Genomic DNA, 21,181 nt, shown 5'->3' with positions numbered 1-21,181 from the left:
CGGCTGCCAGAGCAAGGACCCACCTGGTACCTTCCCCACCAGTACTCCAGAAGGTCCCCTCGTGAAACACATCGACCAGGAAGTCATCAGGCCCAGAGTGATAAGAGACATAGAGAAATAGGCAGAACTGACTCAGGCCTCCCAAGAAAGAAGTCCTTCTCAAGAATTAGAAACCACCCTAAGCAGTCACCAAGCTTTGAGAACATCAACCATGGCACACAAAAGGCTGAGTTCCTTCTCTACAAAGAAAACATGCAAAAATTTCCTTTGGTGACATGGGACTGTGCCCCGCACACACCCACATATACACACCCCATTCCCAGTACCTGTGGTTTTAGGAGGCTCCTGAGGTCCGCCTTGCCAGCCATACTGTGGGTATCCTTGATAGGGGTACCCCTGAGGAGGTGGGTAGGGTCCCCCCATAGGTCCTGGGTGGCAGCCCCCTGGTCCCATTGGTTGTGGTGGATAAGGTGGGTATGGGGCCGTCGGACCAGGGCCCGGATACGGTGGAGGGTTCCCTGGGTTCATCAGGGACCTGCTGAGTGTACCTAGGAGACAAATAACAAAAAATTATTTTCATCTAATCCATGGAAATCATTAGTAAAAAAATTTCAACTCAAGAGACCATTTATAAAACACCTTAAAGGTTACAAACCTCTCGTAAACCTTCAGTTCTGCCCATTGTTTCTTTCTCACCATTTCCACAATTGACAGACAAGTATCTTCTGTATCTATTTACCTGCCTTCTGCCTGCCTTCCTCACTAGACTGCAGGCCTTGAGAGCAGGGACCAATCACCTGTGGGTCATCGCCATGATACTGGAGCTTAGCATACTGCCCAGTACAAGAACAGCATCTCTTTGTAATTCTCTGAAATGTCCAGAAATGTGACTGCATAGCTCTAGAAAGAAGACACCAAGTGTAACAGCACGAATTAGGAGTCAGATCAGTGGGGGCTAACCCAGTATGAGAAATTCTCAAAAAAAAACAGCGCTGGGCCACGCTGGGATCTTCTAACAAACAACACTACTGCCGTGACCAACAAAGACCCACGGCTCTAAGCAGCTGAGCTGTGTGCTTAGTTCTCACCGGACAGAGGGCACTCAATCCAAGGTCCCAGGACTCTAGAGAGCTCACCAGGAACCCTCATATTTGTGTTTAATGACGCCTGTTCTTGGTGGTTTGCTTCTGTGAGGGAGGCCATTGCTTCCCAGCCCCCAAAGACTTGTTAACCATTCTTGACTGGCCTTGAAGGCACGGAGCCAGCACCTCCTCTCCATCATCTCTGCAACCCCCACAGTGCCTGACATGGCAATGACTTGACTAAGAGCATTACTGGGGAATGCAAAGTCCATACTTTGGATGAACATGGCATCAGTACTCTTGCTATGTTGTACTATTACCCATCTGGAGTACTAATATTTAACTCTATCTATTCGAGGATTTTCTATCCCCAACCAAACCCTAAGTTAATAGAAGCAAAACTCTCATAGTCAAATTCACTATTAATTCTTCTTTATAACAGTAATCAATAAATTTGTAAGTGACTATGTCTGTATATGAAGACAAAAATAACCATAAAATAAGGTTCCCTAGAAAAACCAGATTAAAGTATAGTGGACTTTGCAGTTTGCCCACACAACAACCATATCCCCTTCAAAATAGCGGTCAGGTATCCATCCATTCTTCCTTCCATAACAGCTCCGGGATGAGCCCAGGGGTAACCTAAGCCAACCCAGGCCACTCTTTCCCCCTTCACATCAAGACTGGTAGAAGGTATCCAGGACTAAGTCAATCACAAATGGCATTCCTTGGCCAATAGGACTGGTTCTGACGTAGTCCAGTAATTAAAAGCTAACACACTCCTGACCTTCCCTTCCCCTTAACTCGAGTACACACACAGTCCAGTGAGGACACAGCCTGGAGCACTGCTGACAGCCCGTGTGCAGCCCTGAGGAAGCCAGCCCGAAGACGAAGAGGTGCTCCAGAAAAACAGAGCCGAAAAGGAAAGTATTCCAGGTGACTTTGTAATGGTTCATAAATCAGGCAGAAACCTAAGCCTAACCTCAACTACCTCTACAGAATCTCCAGTTCTGGGAACCAGGGGTAAGTAAGCTAATGGGCCCCTCTGAGTGACATTCCAGCAAGCACACAGTTACACAGTGCTGACCGTGCCTGGCGCTGTGCTAGGTAATGGGGGTACAGAGATAAATAGGGCTCAAGTGCATCCCTTGCGCACCTGGTTAAAAAAAGGCAAACATAAGGATAGTGAATTTTAGAAAAGGTGGTAAATAGACAGCTGGGGAGGAATAGGGGCTTAAACCCAGTAGGAGGTGAGAGGGTCACTTGAAGGAGGTGATTATAAATTGAAACTTTAAAATATGGATTCAGAATGGCTTGAAGGTCTCTATTTTGACCACATCTGCATTCTGTCCCTCATGTTAGAGACTTACTTTTCCAGGGGCCTAATAGGGACTCAGAAAAAATTCGAGTTCTTTCCCTTCTCTCCTCTCTGCCAACAGGGCATCACACTCTGACCTGAGAACAGCCTTTCCCCTTATACTAACACTGCAATAATCACATGGTTCTGGGGACACGTACATAACCCCAAACCACTTCTGCATTTCCTCTCTTCTACCAAGAAGGCTGTGGAAAACCTAGTGAACCTGGTCTAAAACAGAAATAAAGGGGTGTCTGGGTGGCTTAGTGGGTTAAAGCCTCTGCCTTCGGCCCAGGTCATGATCCCAGGGTCCTGGGATCAAGCCCCACATTGGGCTCTCTGCTCAGCAGGGAGCCTGCTTCCCCCTCCCCCCCCCCCCCCCCCCCCCGCTCTGCCTGCCTCTCTGCCTACTTGTGATCTCAGTCTGTCAAATAAATAAATAAAATCTTTAAAAAAAATTAAAAGAAGAAAGAATCAATCTCATTGACCCTCTCAGTCCCCCAAATGGCCATTTCATTATTCACTTTTTAGGTCACAAAAGTAGAACACAACCATCATAAGTACGCTTTCCAGTAATTTCGTATATGGGGGGTAGGCGGCTCCTCTGAACTGAACTAATCCCATCAAAACTGTATTTTGTCTTGATTACTCCAAAAAGACCCTGTAGTCATGATCATTCTCACTCTAGCAAAATCTGGACCAAACTCTGTAGACATTGTCCTTAAGAACAGCGATCCATGATAAGAAAAAAGAACAAAGTACGCACAACTATTACAACAACAGACCGCAATATTTCATGACTTTTCTGGGTCCATTTACTTGCAGCTATTCTCCATTATCCTGTGCTCTTCTCTCTCTGAAACCCTCAAAACTCTTCCAAATGTATGTGCCCTCTCTCCTTCTCCCTCAATATGTTTCCCCCTCAGTTTTGGTATGTACCTCTCTCCCTCTTCCTGGGGAATCACTTCATGTCTAGGGAGAAAAAAAAAATCCCAGGTGCTACTCATAGAGGCACTTATAAAGAATATAAACCAGTCGGGGCTCCAGCTGCCACACCTCCTGCCCTACTGTGTCCCTATGTTCCCAAGACACCCCGTCATCTTAAAGGGATAAAAATTTGGACCTATCTTCGTTTCCCTCCAAATAGAAAAAAAAAATCTCAGTAGGAGAAGAGGGAAAGTCACAGAAACAGCATCTGTGCTGAGATCAAAGAACGCAGAGCTGACATTTGCAAAGCACAACTTCACCTAGTGGGAATCAATCGGGAATCCCAAGTGTGTATAAAAGCCAACCCAAGTAAAAAAGATTACCTAACACTGACTCAGTCTAGTACAAACCATTTAATGTCATCAAAACACAAATGAGCGTTAAATTCAAGGTATGATACTTAACTCTGTACCATGAACATTGTCCCTTATAAATCTGCTCAGGTGAAATGCAAGCCCTGCTCTACCAGAGTGTGTTACACCGAGAGTCAAATGTAAACTGGAAATTGTACTATTAAAGACAAATCAGAGCTCCAAATGGGAGAGCTCAACTTAAGCAGCAGCCAAACGAACAGTGCTAATCGATGATGCCCATCAGGACGGACTCAAAGTCCCAGCACCAGCGGCCATTCATCATACAATGAGAAGAGCAGGAACTATGCTTTCAGAAAGTGCTCCTCCGACATAAGACCACTAGAAAGGACCTCAAAAAACGCAGAGACACAGGAAAGACCAATATTTTTCAAAGCTGTCGTTGTTTTTAAAATTACAAATGACAAGATACCTGGCAGCCTGGCATTTACCCTGAAGGGAGAACAGTGAAGAATTTTCTTCTGGAAAAACTAAAAAGTCCCCATGGAAGAAGTATTCCTGTTATCAGTATTTGAGGAGATGCCAAGAAATGACTCACTCAGTCGCCCCACAGCAAAGCCCGTGCACACAGAACTTCTAACTGACTTTTTATTGCCTAATACACAAATGAATGGACAGAAATGATCAGACATTTGAGTAAAGTCTGCAACAAAAAACAGCAAAACAGAATAGGAAGAAAAAAATTAAATATCCAAAAGAAAAATAAATTATGGTAGAGCTATATAGTAGTTCTTTTGAATTTTTAACTTTTTTTTTCTTAAGATTTTTACTTATTTATTTGACACAGAGAGAGATCACAAGTAGGCAGAAAGGCAGGCAGAGAGCGAGGGGGAAGCAGGCAGAGAGCCCAATGCGGGGCTCGATCCCAGGACCCCGAGGTCATGACCTGAGCTGAAGGCAGAGGCTTAACCCACTGAGCCACCCAGGCACCCCTGAATTTTTAACTGTTTTTGAAGCATGATGTGGTATTAAGTATAAAAAAATTTTTTAGGGGGCACCTGGGTGGCTCAGTTCGTTAACTGTCCAACTCCTGATCAGGCCTCAATCTCGCAGTCATGTGTTCAAGCCCCTCCACAGGCTCCACGCTGGGCATGGACCTTACTGAAAAAATTTTTTCTAAAGCTATATATTCAGCATGATCCCATTTTCTTCTTTTTTTCTCCAAAGATTTTATTTACTTATTTATTTGAGAGAGAAGCACAAGTGGTGGGGAGGGTGGAGGGACAGGGAGCAAGGGTCTCAATCTCAGAACACTGAGATCATGACCTAAGCTGCTCAACCTACTGAGCCACCCAGGAGCCTCAATCCCATTTTCTTTAAATATTCATAATTAAATTAATGTACAGAATGAAAAGGCCTACAAAAGACTCATATAGTAGTCACCTAATTGTATAGGAAGGCACCGCTACAATTCATAAAGTAAAAATTAGGGGTGCCTGGGTGGCTCATTGGTCGGGCGTCTGCCTTCGGCTCAGGTCCCGCATCGGGCTCCCTGCTCAGTGGGAAGCCTGCTTCTCCCTCTCCCACTACCCCTGCTTGTGTTCCCTTTCTGGTTGTCTCTCTGTGTCAAATGAATGGATAAGTCTTAAAAGAAAAAACGAAGGAAGGAAGGAAGGAAGGGAGGGAGGGAGGGAGGGAGGAAAAATTAGTCTTTCTAAAACACAGTGCTGGATATTCTTGCAAAGGGGGAAAAAATGAACCCTGATCACCAACCTTATAAACAAAAAATAATTCACACTACAGCATGGGCCTATATATAAACACTACAACAATCAAGCTTTCACAAGTATATAATATATTCATGACCTTGGCACTATTTACCTTATGACCCAGCAACTCTGCTCTCAGATGTATAGCGAAGTGAAACGAGCGCATAAGAACATTCAAAGCCGTTTTATTTGTAATAGCTCCAAAGTGGAAACTGTCCAAATGTTTGTCCATAGCAAAACACACAGCTTATGGGCTATACAAGAGAAAACTGTCCACCAGTAAATAAAAAAACAATTACTACACACAACAGCGGGATGAATCTCACAGACGATGATGAGTAGAAGGAGCCAGATTCAACAGACTTCACACTGTACGATTCCATTTATATGAGGCTTGAGAACAGCCAAAAGGAATCTACAGATATTGACTGGAAGAGGCACAAAGGGAGGCTTCTGGGATGATGGAAATGTTCTACATCTTGAGCTGAGTCATGTTTACATGAATACTACAAACTCACTGAGATGTACATTAAGATTTTCACACTTTAAGCTGCACAGCAACAGCAGACAGACAGAATGTGGCTAGGAGGAAAAAACATTTACAGTGGTTTTTCCTGGGTGCTGCAATTATGGGCAATTGTTATTTACTTATATTCTTCTGTATTTCCTAAAATTTCAAGAAGGGAACCTATACAGTAAAAAAAAAATGTGGTTCTCTTAGTGCTTTTGGATATTTTCATGCTACTCACTTTTTTCTTGGCCACTAGCATGCCTCTGTAGACATCATATCTACCCATTTGCAGCACCCTGATGTACCTTCCCACGGCTTATCTAACCCTTGTTGGTAACCTATTTTCTACCTGCTCTTCCCTGCTTTTTACAATAATTTCTGCAATTATGATTCTTTTCTCACAAGATATTTGGCTACTTAAGTTCTTTCAGTGTTTTTTGTTTTTTGTTTTTTTCTGCTTTAAACTAAGATGTCACTTGACTGAGTACCAGACATGGGGTTAAAAAAAAGAAAAGAAAAGAAAGAAAAGAAAATTCTCATGAATGCATGGAGACTTCCCCCACCTTGAAACTGTTCTTGTCGTCAAAGCCAGAAGTCATGCTTATCCTTCCATCCTTATGTATATTCCTTCGGAGTTTATAAAATTATCTTTAAAGTTTAAAAGCATGAGAGCAGATATTACTCTAAAAACCTCCCTCTGTGTCTTTTTTTTTTTTTTAAACTCCCTCATTAGCTGGCCTTTTAACAGTATCTTTGTGAAAAGATTTATATTGTAGGTCCCTCACTTTTCCTTGATTCTCATACCCATAATTTTGGGTATGGTTTGCTGGGCTAAAAAAAGCTTTAGAATTACTGGTTTTGTGTTGCTCTGTCCTCTTAGGTTTACAGTTTTCATTAAATTTTAGCACTGACGTGTTGGTTTATTCTGTTCACACAATCTTTTGTTCACTCCACAAATACTCCCAGAAGCACCCACTAGGAGCCAGCACCAGTGGTTCAAGGCACTATGGAGATAAAGGTAAGCTAGAGGCAGCTTCTACTGGGACTCGTGAGAGAGGCAGACATTAACACCAGCAATTATGAAACCAAGCTGAGAGAGAGGAAGCACTCAGTACAGCAGACCTCAAGATAGAGACAACAGATCAGGAAAGTCAAACAGAGCTTCTGGGAGGAAGTGACTATCACACTGAGAGTTGAGCATAAACAGAAATCCAACTACTCATCCTTCACCCTCTGGTCAGATACAAAATTCTGTGAGAAAAACCTGAGCACACCAGAGTTGAAAGGGTTCAAAATGGCCTAAGCAGACAGAATGAGACCGGGCCAAGGGTCAGTTCGCAAAAGTCCCTGCTAAGAATAGACTTTTCAGGATCACGACAGCTTCCTTTTGTGTGCGCGCATGTTTAAAGATTTTATTTATTCATTTGTCAGAGAGAGAGAGAGATCATGAGTGGGGGGAGTGGCAGACAGAGAGAGAAGCAGGCTGAGCCAGGAGTCCAACTCAGGACTCCATTCCAGGACCCTGGGATCATGACCAGAGCCAAAGGGAGACGTGTAACCAATGGAGCCACCCAGGTGCCCCTGCAGCTTCCTTTTCTATACTTGTTACCTCTTCTAAAAGGATTCATGTAACCTTCCTTACATTTGCCTTTCTGATGCTATTGGCAAACCTCAGCATTTGTTTATTCCACAAAAAACAACATTCAACGATATGAAGGACAAGAGAACCTGGTGCCATGGATATGAGAGAACAAACCCTAGCTGGCTTGCTCTTGCCCTTCAGTACTGCTAATCATAAAAATAAAATGGTCATTTCCACTTGTCTGTTATTGCATCAGATGGAAAATGCTGGAAGTTCTCCAAATTTCTAGGGTATAGTGAGGATAGCTTGGCTCTTCAGACTATACAAAATTCACTTTGGGTGGTCACCTGAATGAGTTCTGCAATTCTACCGGAAGAGGCACAAGAAGCCTGCCTGAACGGCCCCCCTAGTCCGGGAAGTTGTGCCACACACATGCACAACAAGCAGGGAGGAGAAGTAGCGGCCTCAACTCTGAGCCCCAAAGCTCCAGCCACAAGAATGAGCATTCGAGAACCATGGGCCCACACCTCAGAGGAACCTACTCCTGACCTGGCCTACGTGACACAAGAGACCTGGGGAATAGTAACCGGAGGATTTGCCTTTTTTTTTTTTTTTTTTTAAAGATTTTATTTATTTATTTATTTGACAGAGAGAGAGAGAGAGATCACAAGTAGACGGAGAGGCAGGCAGAGAGAGAGAGAGAGGGAAGCAGGCTTCTTGCTGAGCAGAGAGCCCGATGTGGGACTCGATCCCAGGACCCTGAGATCATGACCTGAGCCGAAGGCAGCGGCTTAGCCCACTGAGCCACCCAGGCACCCCGGGATTTGCCTTTTTTTTTTTTTTTTAAGATTTTATTTATTTATTTGACAGAGAGAGATCACAAGTAGACGGAGAGGCAGGCAGAGAGAGAGAGAGAGGGAAGCAGGCTCCCTGCTGAGCAGAGAGCCCGATGCGGGACTCGATCCCAGGACCCTGAGATCATGACCTGAGCCGAAGGCAGCGGCTTAACCCACTGAGCCACCCAGGCGCCCCATGCCTTTTAAATACAGTAGTGACATGCCCAACCACAGAGCAACAGCAGGAAACCTCCGAGAGTTAACAATTATCACAACATGGGCAAGATCTTTGATTTTTGTAGCTTGCTCACCATTTCTAACACATTTTGCTGTGTTACCATTTCCTAAGCCGCTTTTTGTTGGGGGGCAAGCTCTAAGGACATAACTTGCAATGTTACTTCCACATTGTTGAAATACGGATTCTGGTGTTGACCTCCCAAATATTACCAGTCATCCCCTACCTCATTCAGGACCTTCTGCTTGATAGAGTTCTACTAGGTACTGGCTGTCCTCACAAAGTCGATGAGTGAATAGTAGAGCATGTCTTTGGTATCAGTATTCTGGCTTGTGGCCTCTTTGTGGAGGACACAATGACACAGAGCCCAAAAATGGCACCTTTCACTGAACAAGGGCATCAAAATGCATGTGAAAGGAAAAAAAAATAGTGTATCATCTGTCTCCAGAGGCCCTGTCCCAGAGTAATGAAGACCTTCATTCCTGACACATAAACTGCAAAGGAACCTAAAATCCTACCAACTATTTATTAATATGCTTTGCTAATGCCATTCAGGTAATTCAGGCCACCATCCCCAACATTAAGCTAACACAAAGATGTAAGCCCACTCAATTTGTCCTGATACATTAGGAGTAGTAAAGTCTGAAAAGTCATCCCACATTAATTATCCACAGTACTTCAACATTATTTGAAAATATGGGGGCACCTGGGTGGCTCATTGGTTTAAGCCTCTGCCTTCAGCTCAGGTCATGATCCCAGGTTCCTGGGATCTAGCCCCACATCGGGCTCTCTGCTCACCGGGGAGCCTGCTTCCCCCTTTCTCTCTCTGCCTGCCTCTCTGCCTACTTGTGATATCTGGTTGAATAAATAAATATTTTTAAAAATATGATTATAGTTGGGGCACCTGGGTGGCTCAGTCAGTTAAGTGGCCAACTCTTGGTTTCACCACAGGTCATGATCTCAGGGTCACGAGACTGAGCCCCAAGTAGGGCTCTGTGCTCAGTGTGCAGTCAGCTTGAGATTCTCTCTCCCTTTACCCTTGCTCGTCCCCTCCCCCTCTCAGTCTCAGCAAAATAAAATCTTAAAAAAAAAAAAAAGAAAAGATGACTATAGCCAATCAATCTTGCCTCCTTCCAACATTAAACTCAGTGTGCAGATTTTAGTGTTCTTCTAGTCTTGGAGACTTTGAGGGAATCCCAAGAAGTTCTCTTCAAGAGAGGGTAACATACCCACCAAAACTGTTTGTATAGCTGCCTATAAAGAACCTCTTGCTGGATCCAGAGTTGTATAAAATCTAACATCTATAACATTTATTAAATGGTCCTTAAAAAAATAATTGCTACATCAAAAGGTCTCTCAACAACTGAAATAGCCTACCTGAGCTGCCAGGCATTGGTATTGCATTCCTCCCTAATGTTTGGAGGAAGAATCCCTTTTTTTTTTTTTTTAAGATTTATTTATTGAAAAAACGAGAGAGAGACAGAGACAGAGAGACAGAGTGAGAACGCACACATGAGCAGAGGGAGGGCCAGAAGGAAAAGCAGACTCCCAGCTAAGCAGGGAGCCCGATGTGGGGCTCAATCCAAGGACCCTGGGATCATGACCTGAGCTGAAGGCAGACACTTAACCGACTGAGCCACCCAGGCGCTCCGAAACAGCCTTTCTTTTTTACTTAGGGACCATCCTGTTTTCGCACATACTCTTCAGGAAAAGCACGTTTTTAAGTGAAACATTAAATAAATAAAAACACCCTATTCTTTGAACCAGCAATTCCACCTTTAGGATTTTATCTTACAGATAAACACTAGCTCTGGAATGCAAAAAAAAAATTTTTTATACACACAATTTTAAACCCTCTCCACAGATATTACAGCATTTGTTTATCACAGCTATATAACACATCACACACACAGGGACACACAAACACACACACACAAAATGTATAAAATCCCAAGGGGCCACCAATACAGGAATGGTTAAATAAACCATGGAACTTACAAGCCATGGCATTATAATTTGGCCCGTAAGAATGAGGTAGAATTATGTGTGCTGATATGGACAGGTGCCAACATCCTGAAAAAAGCAAATTGCAACAAAACACATTCTACTGCCCCATGAGTTGAAAAATAAAGTTCTATTTCTAAACCTGAATACATTACAGTTATATTAATGAATATAATTATTCATTTAACTGTATTTTACACACACACACACACACACACACACACACACACACACACACACACACACACATTTCCACATATATTTAACAATGGAAGTTAAAACCCCTGCCGATCATCTTTGGGTAAGGTCTACCAAATGGCTTTGGGGAGAAAATAATCCATTTCATAATAAGTAGAAAGCCATGCTTCCAACAACTATCCAATGACCACTGAGAAAACATTCTGTTCTTGTCACCACCTGGAAAACCCCAGCTCCAGAGCAGGATCAACTGTTACAAACAGTCTCATGGATTCCAGGACCACCTCAGCAAGGACCTCTTTTCCAGCCTTCATTAGTCACATATGGTCCTCTGTAGAGACCACAGGCCTACCTGGATGTGGGACTTACTTCTGCCTTCAGCTTCTGGAAGGACTCCCTAATGGTGGACCTCGGCTTCTCTGACAGCTCCCTAGAATGCCAGCAAATCCCGACCACCACCACCCTCCCCACACCACTGGGACCCGTATTTGGGGGAAAGACACCTCCAGCTTCATCCATTCACTCAGCTCAGGGACTCTGGTCAGTAACCCAGCTACAATGTTATCTGAGAGCCAGTGGGGAAGTGAAGGTTGGCTCCTCCTCAGAAAAAAAGGTTGGGGACCTCTGAATTACATCTAGTCACTGGGACATATGGGACAGCATTATAACTCCGGAACTTCAAACAGCCAGCCCTCAAAGTGACAATGGAGAGAAAATGAGGCCCAGCAAGAGGCAGCAGGGAAAAAGAAAGCAGCAGTGAACAGAAGGGACAGAAAAAGGGAAGAAGGCTATTAACACAGAAAGTGAGTTGGGGACATGAAAGAAGAGGTTAGAGCACAGAGAGGAGGAGAAAGACCCAACTCTGCCCCCTGCCAAGTTGAGAGGACGCATTATAAAGGGACAGGTCCACCGCTCCCAACAAGCCTGACAAGGCCACTTCCCAGGCCAGGTCCCCCACCAGCACAGCACCTGCAAGACTGGCTCCCCTGCCCCCTCCCAGAGCATTAGATTAGGCTTTGTGGGAAATTTGAAATCCTGATGGCTTAGAAAGAGGCCCCTACAGCTTAATATGGTGGCAATTTAAGTAAGCATTGCTGGTTCCTGCCAGCTCCCTGGCCAGCCAGGGCTCCGCTCTGCCATTAGCCTGCTCTCCTGACCCTCGGAGCAAAGGAGCAGCCCCATCAGCGCTGTGGGGGTGCCTCTTAATGGGCCAGAGGGAATATCATGTCACAGGAACCAGAGCCACTGCTGCCTACCATGTGCCCGTGTGGGCCACCCTAAGAGACCAGATCAGCCCCAAGCAGCAAGGTGTCTCCTCCTTTCTTCATCTTCACTGGACTTTTAGAGTGAAAGGCAATAAGGCCCAACCAAGTTTCAAAAAAAAAACCAAATGCTAGGTAATTCCAGATTTCTGTCAGTAACATCCACAAAGAGCTATGATGTATGAGGAAGACAAAGGGCTCAAAGTAGTGGCAGGCATTGATGAGTTTAAAACAAAAACAAAAACAAAAAAACTGCAATCCACCCAGAAATAAACCCACACTTATATGGCCAATTAATCTACAACAAAGGAGGTGAGAATATACAATGGGGAAAAGACAGTCTCTTCAACAAACGGTGCTGGGAAAACTGGTCAGCCACATCCAAAAGAATGAAACTGGACCACTTTCTCAGCATACACAAAAATACTCAAAATGGATTCAAGATTTAAATGTGAGACCTGAAACCACGAAACTCCTAAAACAAAAACCATAGGTAGTGAATTCTTTGACAGTGGTCATAGAAACATTTTTCTACATATGCTTCCTCAGCCAAGCCAAACAAAAGCAAAATTAAAGTATTGGCACTAAAGCAAAATAAGAAGCTTTTGCCGGTGAAAGAAACCATCAATAAAAACTACTAAAAAGGAAAAGATATTTGCAAATGATTGATCTGATAAGGGGTTAATATTCAAAATCCATAAATAATTTAAAAAAATACACACTCACACACACATATATGATCTTACACAACTCAACATCAGAAAAACAAATCCAATTAAAAAATGAGCAGAGGACCTAGAGACATTTTTCCAAAGAAGACATACAGATGACCAACAGACACTTGAAGAGATGCTCAACGTTCCTCATTATCAGGAAAATGCAAATCATACCCACAATGACATAGCACCTTACACCCATCAGAAAGGCTACAGTTGAAGACAAGAAATAACAAAAAATAAACAGCAAAAAACAAAGACAAGAAATACCAAGTGTTGGTGAGGATGTGGAAAGGAGCCCTCGTGCATTGCTGGTGGGAATTCAAACTGGTGCACCACTCTGAAAACCAGTATGGAGTTTCCTTTAAAAGTTAAAAATAGGGGCGCCTGGGTGGCTCAGTGGGTTAAGCTGCTGCCTTCGGCTCAGGTCATGATCCCAGGTCCTGGGTTCGAGCCCCACATCGGGCTTTCTGCTCAGCAGGGAGCCTGCTTCCTCCTCTCTCTCTGCCTGCCTCTCTGCCTACTTGTGATTTCTCTCTGTCAAATAAATAAATAAAATCTTTAAAAAAAAAAAAGTTAAAAATAGAATTATCATATGATCCAGTAATTTCACCACTGGGTATTTACCCAAGGGAAACAAAACAACTAATTAAAAAAGATATATGCACCCTATGCTTATTGCAGCATTATTTACAATAGGCAAAATACAGCTAGAGCCCCTTGTTGGCTTCGTCTGTGGAACACGTGACTCTTGATTTTGGGGTTTTGAGTTGATATATGCGCCCCCAAATGATCCTGCCCAAAGTCCCAATACCAAAAGCTGACTGGTAAAGCACCGTGGACAGCATTAAAAGTTTAATGTGTCATGGGTGCCTGGGTGGTTCGGTTGGTTAAGTGTCTGACTCTTTTTTTTTTTAATTTATTTTTTATTTATTTGTCAGAGAGAGAGAGAGAGAGTGAGCAAGCACAGGCAGACAGAGTGGCAGGCAGAGGTAGAGGGAGAAGCAGGCTTCCCGCTGAGCATGGAGCCCGATGTGGGACTCGATCCCGGGACACCAGGATCATGACCTGAGCCGAAGGCAGCCACCTAACCAACCGAGCCACCCAGGCGTCCCAAGTGTCTGACTCTTGATTTCAGCTCAGGTCTTGATCTCAGGGTTTTGAGTTCAAACCCCACATTGAGCTCCACGCTGGGTGTGGAGCTTACTTAAAAAAAATAAAATAAGGGGCGCCGGGGTGGCTCAGTGGGTTAAAGCCTCTGCCTTCAGCTCAGCATCGGGCTCTCTGCTCAGCGGGGAGCCTGCTTCCCCCTCTCTGCCTGCCTCTCTGCCTACTTGTGATCTCTGTCAAATAAATAAATACAACCTTTAAAAAAATAAAATAAAATAAAAATTAATGTGGCAAAAGTCTAGCACCTCTTCCCAGGTCATCTTCTTCCCAAATAACTGTGTTGTTAATTGTTCCCAATCCCTATCTTTCTTTGAACAATGAGACCATATGGTCTGATAGTTTTCAGTAATGATATATTTTCTGGGCCAACTCTCTGGGGATGACTAATGATTCTTTAGCATAAATCAGAGAACTAATGATAGGCATTGTGAATACAGCATTACTCCTCAGTGAGTAAATTCAGGTAGATCAAACTCTCCTCCCACCATGACTACCAAAACTGCCTTAAACTATTTAACTGAAAGGCTTCACAAAAATATAGGTCGCCGGGGTGGTTCAGTGGGTTAAAGCCTCTGCCTTCGACTCAGGTCATGATCCCAGCGTCCTGGGATCAAGCCCCGCATTGGGCTCTCTGCTCGGCAGGGAGCCTGCTTCCTCCTCTCTGTCTGCCTGCCTGCCTGTCTACTTGTGATCTCTATCGGTCAAATAAGTAAATTTTTAAAAAAATATATATAAATCATCCCTTGTTTTTGGCAAAGTCATACTACATAATTGCTGTCCATAGAGACTGAATTCAAACCACTTGTCTCGCCTGCTTTAGAAGTGAGGGCCCATCAAGTTTCCTAACTCAGGTTCTGAGGCCTAAATCAATACTAATATTCTACCCATGTCTCTTTAAAACCACACAAGAAATCATTCCAAGTTCATTTCCTTTTGAAGAGTCCTTTGTAAATAGTGCACAAAGTGGTGTGAACCTTTTTGGCTGGAGAGTCAACTCATGCCCAATCCCCTTGCTTCTGTACTGCTGTTTAATTGCTGACTCCCACTTTATAGCCAAGCCAATTAGTAGCCTTGGCCGAGTGCTGGGAGCTTGGAGGCCTGTAACTCTGTGCTGCCTGAGAAAAACAAGAAGCCTCTCCCATCAGAATTTTCCTCATGTGAAAACCATGCCTAGCCAACAAATGCCAGAAGTCTAAGAGATGGAGACTGTAGTTCTGTCCAGTTCCTGGGCACACCAAAGCATGTATCTGAGTAGCAGGACCAGCGGACTTACACAGGATATGGGAATTTTAAGAGAGGACTATTTCATTCCTCATTTAATTTACGAAGCATTATTACCCACTTTTACTTCTGATGAGAATAACTAACTCCTTTAGAGCTGACAGGATATTGAGCAGAAAGCTCCAGAAAGCTCCACACCCTGCTAAGTTACTGGCTTACTCTAGGCACTCTCAGAGAACCAAAAAAGAGTGGGGAACCATCGAACTGATTTCCTTATGAAACATAAACCTGCATTTACCCTCAGGCCTCCAGGTGTTGATTATAGGCTTATGGATAATCAAATACCACAGAAAAAGCCAACAAAACACCTTAGAGTCTGAATAAGGATTTCAAAAAAAATTTGAATGTTCACCTCTTTTTTATTTCATTACATCTCAAAATACACTATTCATCCAAGAATTAAAAATTCAGCAGTGGCGGTATCATAGCCAATGAGGTTTATCTGAAGCATAATTATTGCTAATTGAAAAGATTCAGCTTTGGAAGAACTCAAATTTCATACACGCCTCTCATTAATTCTCCTTGGTACCTCTGCGAAGGGAGTTCTAACTATTATCCTGTTTCAAGGTCAAGGAATGTTTCTCTCCCAAGAAAGGACAGCCTGCCCGGAGGGCCTTGGGTGACAAATGGCAAGGCTAAGAATTCTCCTAGCTCAGTCTCTGGCTTGTACCAGCGCCGCCCCCCCCCCCCCCCCCGCCCCCGCCTTACCTCTCACCTTGGCTCCTAGCCCCTTATGGAACAGTATTCCCGTTCCTCAACACAGAGCAGCCAGCCCTGGTGTGTATCATACTTAGGTTTAGGGAAACACATGAAAATATTTTTCCTGACATCATATTCTCTACCAGTGGGAAAACTTGTGTGGGTGGCATGGGTGAATGAAAGCAGAAAATTTCCCAAAACTCTTGGCCTACTTAATGGCCCTGACAACACATAGTTATAGTGTTTGGGGGGTGGGGGTGGGCGTGGGCTGTTTCTTTTCAAAGGAAGCATGATTAGTCAGCTGGTTCAAATACGTCCAAAGAGATTTAAAAAATGGTTAACAATCCTTTTTAAATGTGGCCGAGAAATCTAACCTTCAGAGATTCTAAATATTATAGGACTCCTGCAAAGACCCTTAAAAATCATTATCACAAAAGCCCTACCACCTGTAGGAAAAACTCTTCAGTGAGTACTGCGTGGTAAATGCCCATTGCTCAGGTGACCTATCATAAAACTTATTTCACAGAGAATGGCCTCACTGATCTGAAGAGAAGGTCATTTTCCCTAAGTGCCACCCCCCTGGATTTGCTCTCCCTTGAGTACTGTGCTGGTTTGGGCTGCACAAACCAGTTGCCGCCACCTTCCCAAGTTCTCTGCTGTTCCCTAAACTGCCTTCTACTGTACAGGATCCCTAGAGGTCCAATTCTATTTTCTGCAGCAAACATAACACAAACTGGTGGGAAGGTTTAGCCATTTCACATTCTCCCAGAAAACAAATTGCTAAGGTTCAGTATAAAATGGAAAGCAGTGACTTTTTTTTTTTTTTTTTTTTAAGGTCACAGAATCAGCAAATTTCAGAGCTGGGAAAAAAAGCATAAATCAGCAAATCGTTACTCTTAAATAATCAAAATTTTTTGTTTCTTGGGAGGCCTGGGTGGCTCAGTCGATTAACCGGCTGGCTCTTGATTTCCTCAGGTCATGATTTCAGGGTTGCAGGAACAAGCCCTCGCATGGAACTCTGCCTGGAGCCTGCTTGAGAGTTTCCTCTCTCGTTCTCTCGCTCTCTGCCCATCCCCGCCACTCACATGCCAGCATTCTCTCTTAAAAACAAAAACAAAAAACAACCTTGAGGGTGCCTGGATGGCACCCTCAGTTGAGCATCTGCCTACGCTCAGGTCATGCCAGGTTCAGGGATTTAGACCTACAAGGGTTCCTTGCTGGGTGGGGAGCCTGCTTCTCCCTTCCCTGTGCCTGCTGCTCCCCCTGCTTGTGCTTCCCCTTCTTATGCTCTCTCAGTGTCAAATTAATTAAATTTTTAAGAAAAACTGTTTCTCAGGAAAGTAAGACAAATGGCCAATTAACACTTAAACAGCCTTAAGCTGAGAAGCCCACAAGAGGAAGGGGGCATGTATGAAAGAGCACCTCTTAGTTCTGCAATTGACGAAAAACATGAGACTCCTTTCAGTTTCCCCAATGTTCCATTTCATGTTTTGGGCATGGATTATCCTTTAATAACTTTCCCCCATTAACTCTCCTACCAATCACTTGGCATTTGGGTTTCACTTTGGGGATAATGAGTGTTTTTAAGACACTGAAACCTCTGAAGGCCAAGTGCTGTGGACAATACAACCACCGTGCTTAACGAGGGGGACAAGCTCACAGGTAGACATTAAATCCGGTCAAAAGAGACAAGAGGAGCCCAAGACTAGCTCAGTCAGTAGAGGGGCAACTCTTGATCTGGGAGTTTTAAGTTCCAGCCCCACCTTTGGTACAGAAGTTACTTTAAAAAAAAAAAAAAAAAAAAAAGACAATAAGAAAATGAGCTGCAGTTGGGTGCTTCCTTTTCCTGACAAGGATTTTTTTAAATTTAACACTGGCTGGAGTGGAGGCACCTGGCTGTCGGCGTCCTCTTTATATTTCATAAGCAGGGGTCGCAGAATCCCTACAGGCCAGAGTTCTAGACGTTGTCACCTCTTTCCCAGGCTGTCCCAGCAGCCTCCTCAGCTTCTCCCCATCCTAGTGTTCCCCTTTACGCAACCCACGATTCAGTGGCTCCCAAACCCTCAACCGGGCACTCAAGAGTTTTTTCCTAACCAACCCTAACCTAATTCTCCTAAGTTTTTTGTTGTTTGCTTGTTTGTTATTTTTCCCAAAACAGCCCTAGCCCTTGGTCTAGTCAGTCACCCAACAGTCTCGTCTTTCTTTCACCTCCTGAGCAAGGCTCACGGTCTCCTTCCGCGGAGGTCCTCTTTTCCTCTATTCTTCCATCCCCCAACCGCTGCGGGGAAATTAGTCCTCAACCCTCAGGATTCCACTCAGATTTCACCTACACCAACAGGTCCACTGAGATCCCAGTTCCCCCCTCTCAAGAATCAGGATTCCTTCACCTCCCCTAACACCTTCTCTGAACACCCGGACCTCTGCTCCCACCAGGGGGGCTCCCGAGCGGCCTCCCAGCCCCCGGCAGCGTCTCAGAAATCGCAGCCCAAGGCGAAGAGCTGCAGAAGCCTCCCGTACAAATCCCCCGGGACGGGGTGTGGCGGTCCCCGCTTGGAGCACGCCGAATCCCGGCACGGCGAGACCCGCTGAAATGCGGAGCCCCTTCAGACCACGGCCCAGTGGCCGGCCGGGCGGCGCAGGATCTCCACCCTCCCAGCCTCCAACAGCGGCGCGGCGACCCAGAACCGGACGAACAGCCGCGGGGCTCCTGGATGGGCTTTGCGCCCGCTCCCGGCCCCTCCCCGGGGGCTGCGAACACCGCATCCTAAGTCGGTCCGTCCCGTCCCCGTGCCTGCCGCCCTAATGGTGCTCTTTGGGGGGCTCGCGGGCGCGCCAAACCTCCGAAGGGCCCTGCCCGCGCCTTACCCGCTCCCCTGTTCCAGTTCGGCTGGGCCTGCGTCCGCCCCGACTCACCTCTCCTCTTCTCGAATCCGTAGGGCACTGGTTTGGTAGAGACCTGACCCGACCAGATGAGACCGCACCAGATGCACCGCACCTGCCACCGAGCGAGAGAGGAGCAGCGGCGAGTCTGACGTCACGGCTGCCCGGAGCGCCGGGAGCTCCGAGTCACCTGATCACCCCGGCAACGCGCGCGGGGCGGGGCGAGGCGGGGGGCGGCGTCACAGCACGAGCCCCACCCCCAGCCGGCCGGCCTGTGGGCGCCTCTGGGAGCGCTCCTGGTTTCTTGGCTTGGTGAGAACCGGAGGCGGGATCCGGGCTTTCCTGCTCCTGCCTCTGAGCTGGGGTGGACCTGAGACTCCCAACGGGCACTCGTTTCAGGTTGGATCAGTCGCGAAGACTCCAGATGATTATCCCTCTCCGCTAGGACAGGTGCCTGGCTGTCCCCGTTGTAACCCGCTCAGGCTGGGTTCACTGTAGGCCTCTCCTCCTGGTGTCTTCTTGGTCTACACCCGCATAGTCCAGGATTCGTGAGCTGTACCTGAGAGGAGTGGGGCTATGGCTAACTGGATTGCTCTCTGGCAACTTTTCCTCATAAACGTCACAGCAAGTAGTGCAGCCTTTGCTAGAGAATGTAATAAAACCTCGTTCTTTCAGGCGCAGGCCCAAGACTTCCTGTCCTAAAGGTCTTTTTCTGTTCCAGCAAGGAGAGAAATGACTGAAACACTCCCAGAGCAAAGTCGAGGAAAAACCTGCAAGTCCTGTTTGCAAAGAATTTTTTGATACTCATTTTAGAAATTGATTTTTCTCTAATGTACTCCCCTTGCTTGCTACAGCCATAGGCATACACCTCTATGACTGGTGTAGACCATCAGCTTCAAAGTGAGAATTTAACACCCCATGGAGGTCCCAGTTTGAGAACCACTTTTTATCTCCTCCCTTGGCTTCTTGCTGAATTTCATTTTAGTTTTACTCTCTTATTCCCTGAGCTGCTGTGGAGGTTTCATATATATTGTCCTTCCCTCTCAAACTATAGGATTTTAGACCTGTCAAAGAGAAAAACCATGGGTCCCAAAAGGTGTCACTTTGGCCAAGTCACCAAACCCAGGCTTTTTTTCTTTAAGATTTTTAAAGGGGCGTCTGGGTGGCTCAGTGGGTTAAGCCTCTGCCTTCGGCTCAGGTCATGATCTCCGGGTCCTAGGATCAAGCCCCGCATTGGGCTCTCTGCTCAGCAGGGAGCCTGCTCCCCCCACCCCCACTTGTGCTCTCTCTATATCAAATAAATAAGTAAAATCTTAAAAAAGATTTTTTTAAAAGATTTTATTTATTTATTTGACAGAGAGAGAGAGATCACAAGTAGGCAGAGAGGCAGGCAGAGAGAGAGAGAGGAGGAAGCAGTCTCCCCACCGAGCAGAGAGCCCAATGCAGGGCTCGATCCCAGGACCCTGAGATCACGACCCGAGCCGAAGGCAGAGGCCTTAACCCACTGAGCCACCCAGGCGCCCCTTAAAAAAGATTTTTAAAAGGTTATTTATGATAGAGTGAGAGAGGGAAAACAGCACAGGGGAGGTGAAGATGGAGAAGCAGGCTCCGAGCTGAGCAGAGAGCCTGATATGGGGCTTGATCCCAAGATGCTGGCTGGGATCATGCCCTGAGCTGAAGGCAGACGCTTAACGACTGAGCCACCCAGGCGCCCCAAACCCAGGCTTAATAACACAACGTAATTGCAGTTTCAACCTTTGTCAGAAATGTGGTCAGGAATTTCCTGATAAGCACCAATGAGGCAATCTGTCACGTGGAGCTCTCCATCCCTCACAGGAAGGTGGGGTAATCTGCATTACAGGAATCCCGCTACTCTACCCCTAACAGAATATGCTTTCTCTTCTTTTGCTAATAACTTCCTTGCTCCAACCTCACTCCTACGAAAAAAACCTCTTCCATTTTGTGCAAATCCCCTCTACTAGTAGATGGGATGCTGCCTGATTTAGGAATCATTTATTAAAGCCAATTAGACCTAAAAGATAGTTATTTTACAATCAGTTTCTAGTGAGCACCTTTTGGCGTTGCCCAGCTAACTGGCAACACCCAGCTGACTGAGACATTGTCTTTGAAGATCAGTTGATGAATAGTGTGTCTCATATCAAAGTACCACCTGTACTGTTTACTATTTACTTAATAGTTTAAAGTGATACTTTTTCTTTTATACATTTATTTTTTTAAAAGATTTTATTCATTTATTTGACAGAGAGAAATCACAAGTAGGCAGAGAGGCAGGCAGAGAGA

The 21,181-nt window shown here is 45.2% G+C and overlaps 1 pseudogene; it reads right to left on the bottom strand.

Moving 5' to 3' along the window:
• Window positions 1-21,181, bottom strand: part of LOC125100004 (collagen alpha-2(I) chain-like) — an 88,938-nt pseudogene that overhangs the window by 40,643 nt on the left and 27,114 nt on the right.

Source organism: Lutra lutra, chromosome 5, assembly GCF_902655055.1.
Source record: "Lutra lutra chromosome 5, mLutLut1.2, whole genome shotgun sequence".
In the NCBI taxonomy this organism is placed as follows: domain Eukaryota; kingdom Metazoa; phylum Chordata; class Mammalia; order Carnivora; family Mustelidae; genus Lutra; species Lutra lutra.
Note: the sequence above shows the minus strand (reverse complement) of the source record. Positions and strands in the feature narration are given on the sequence as shown.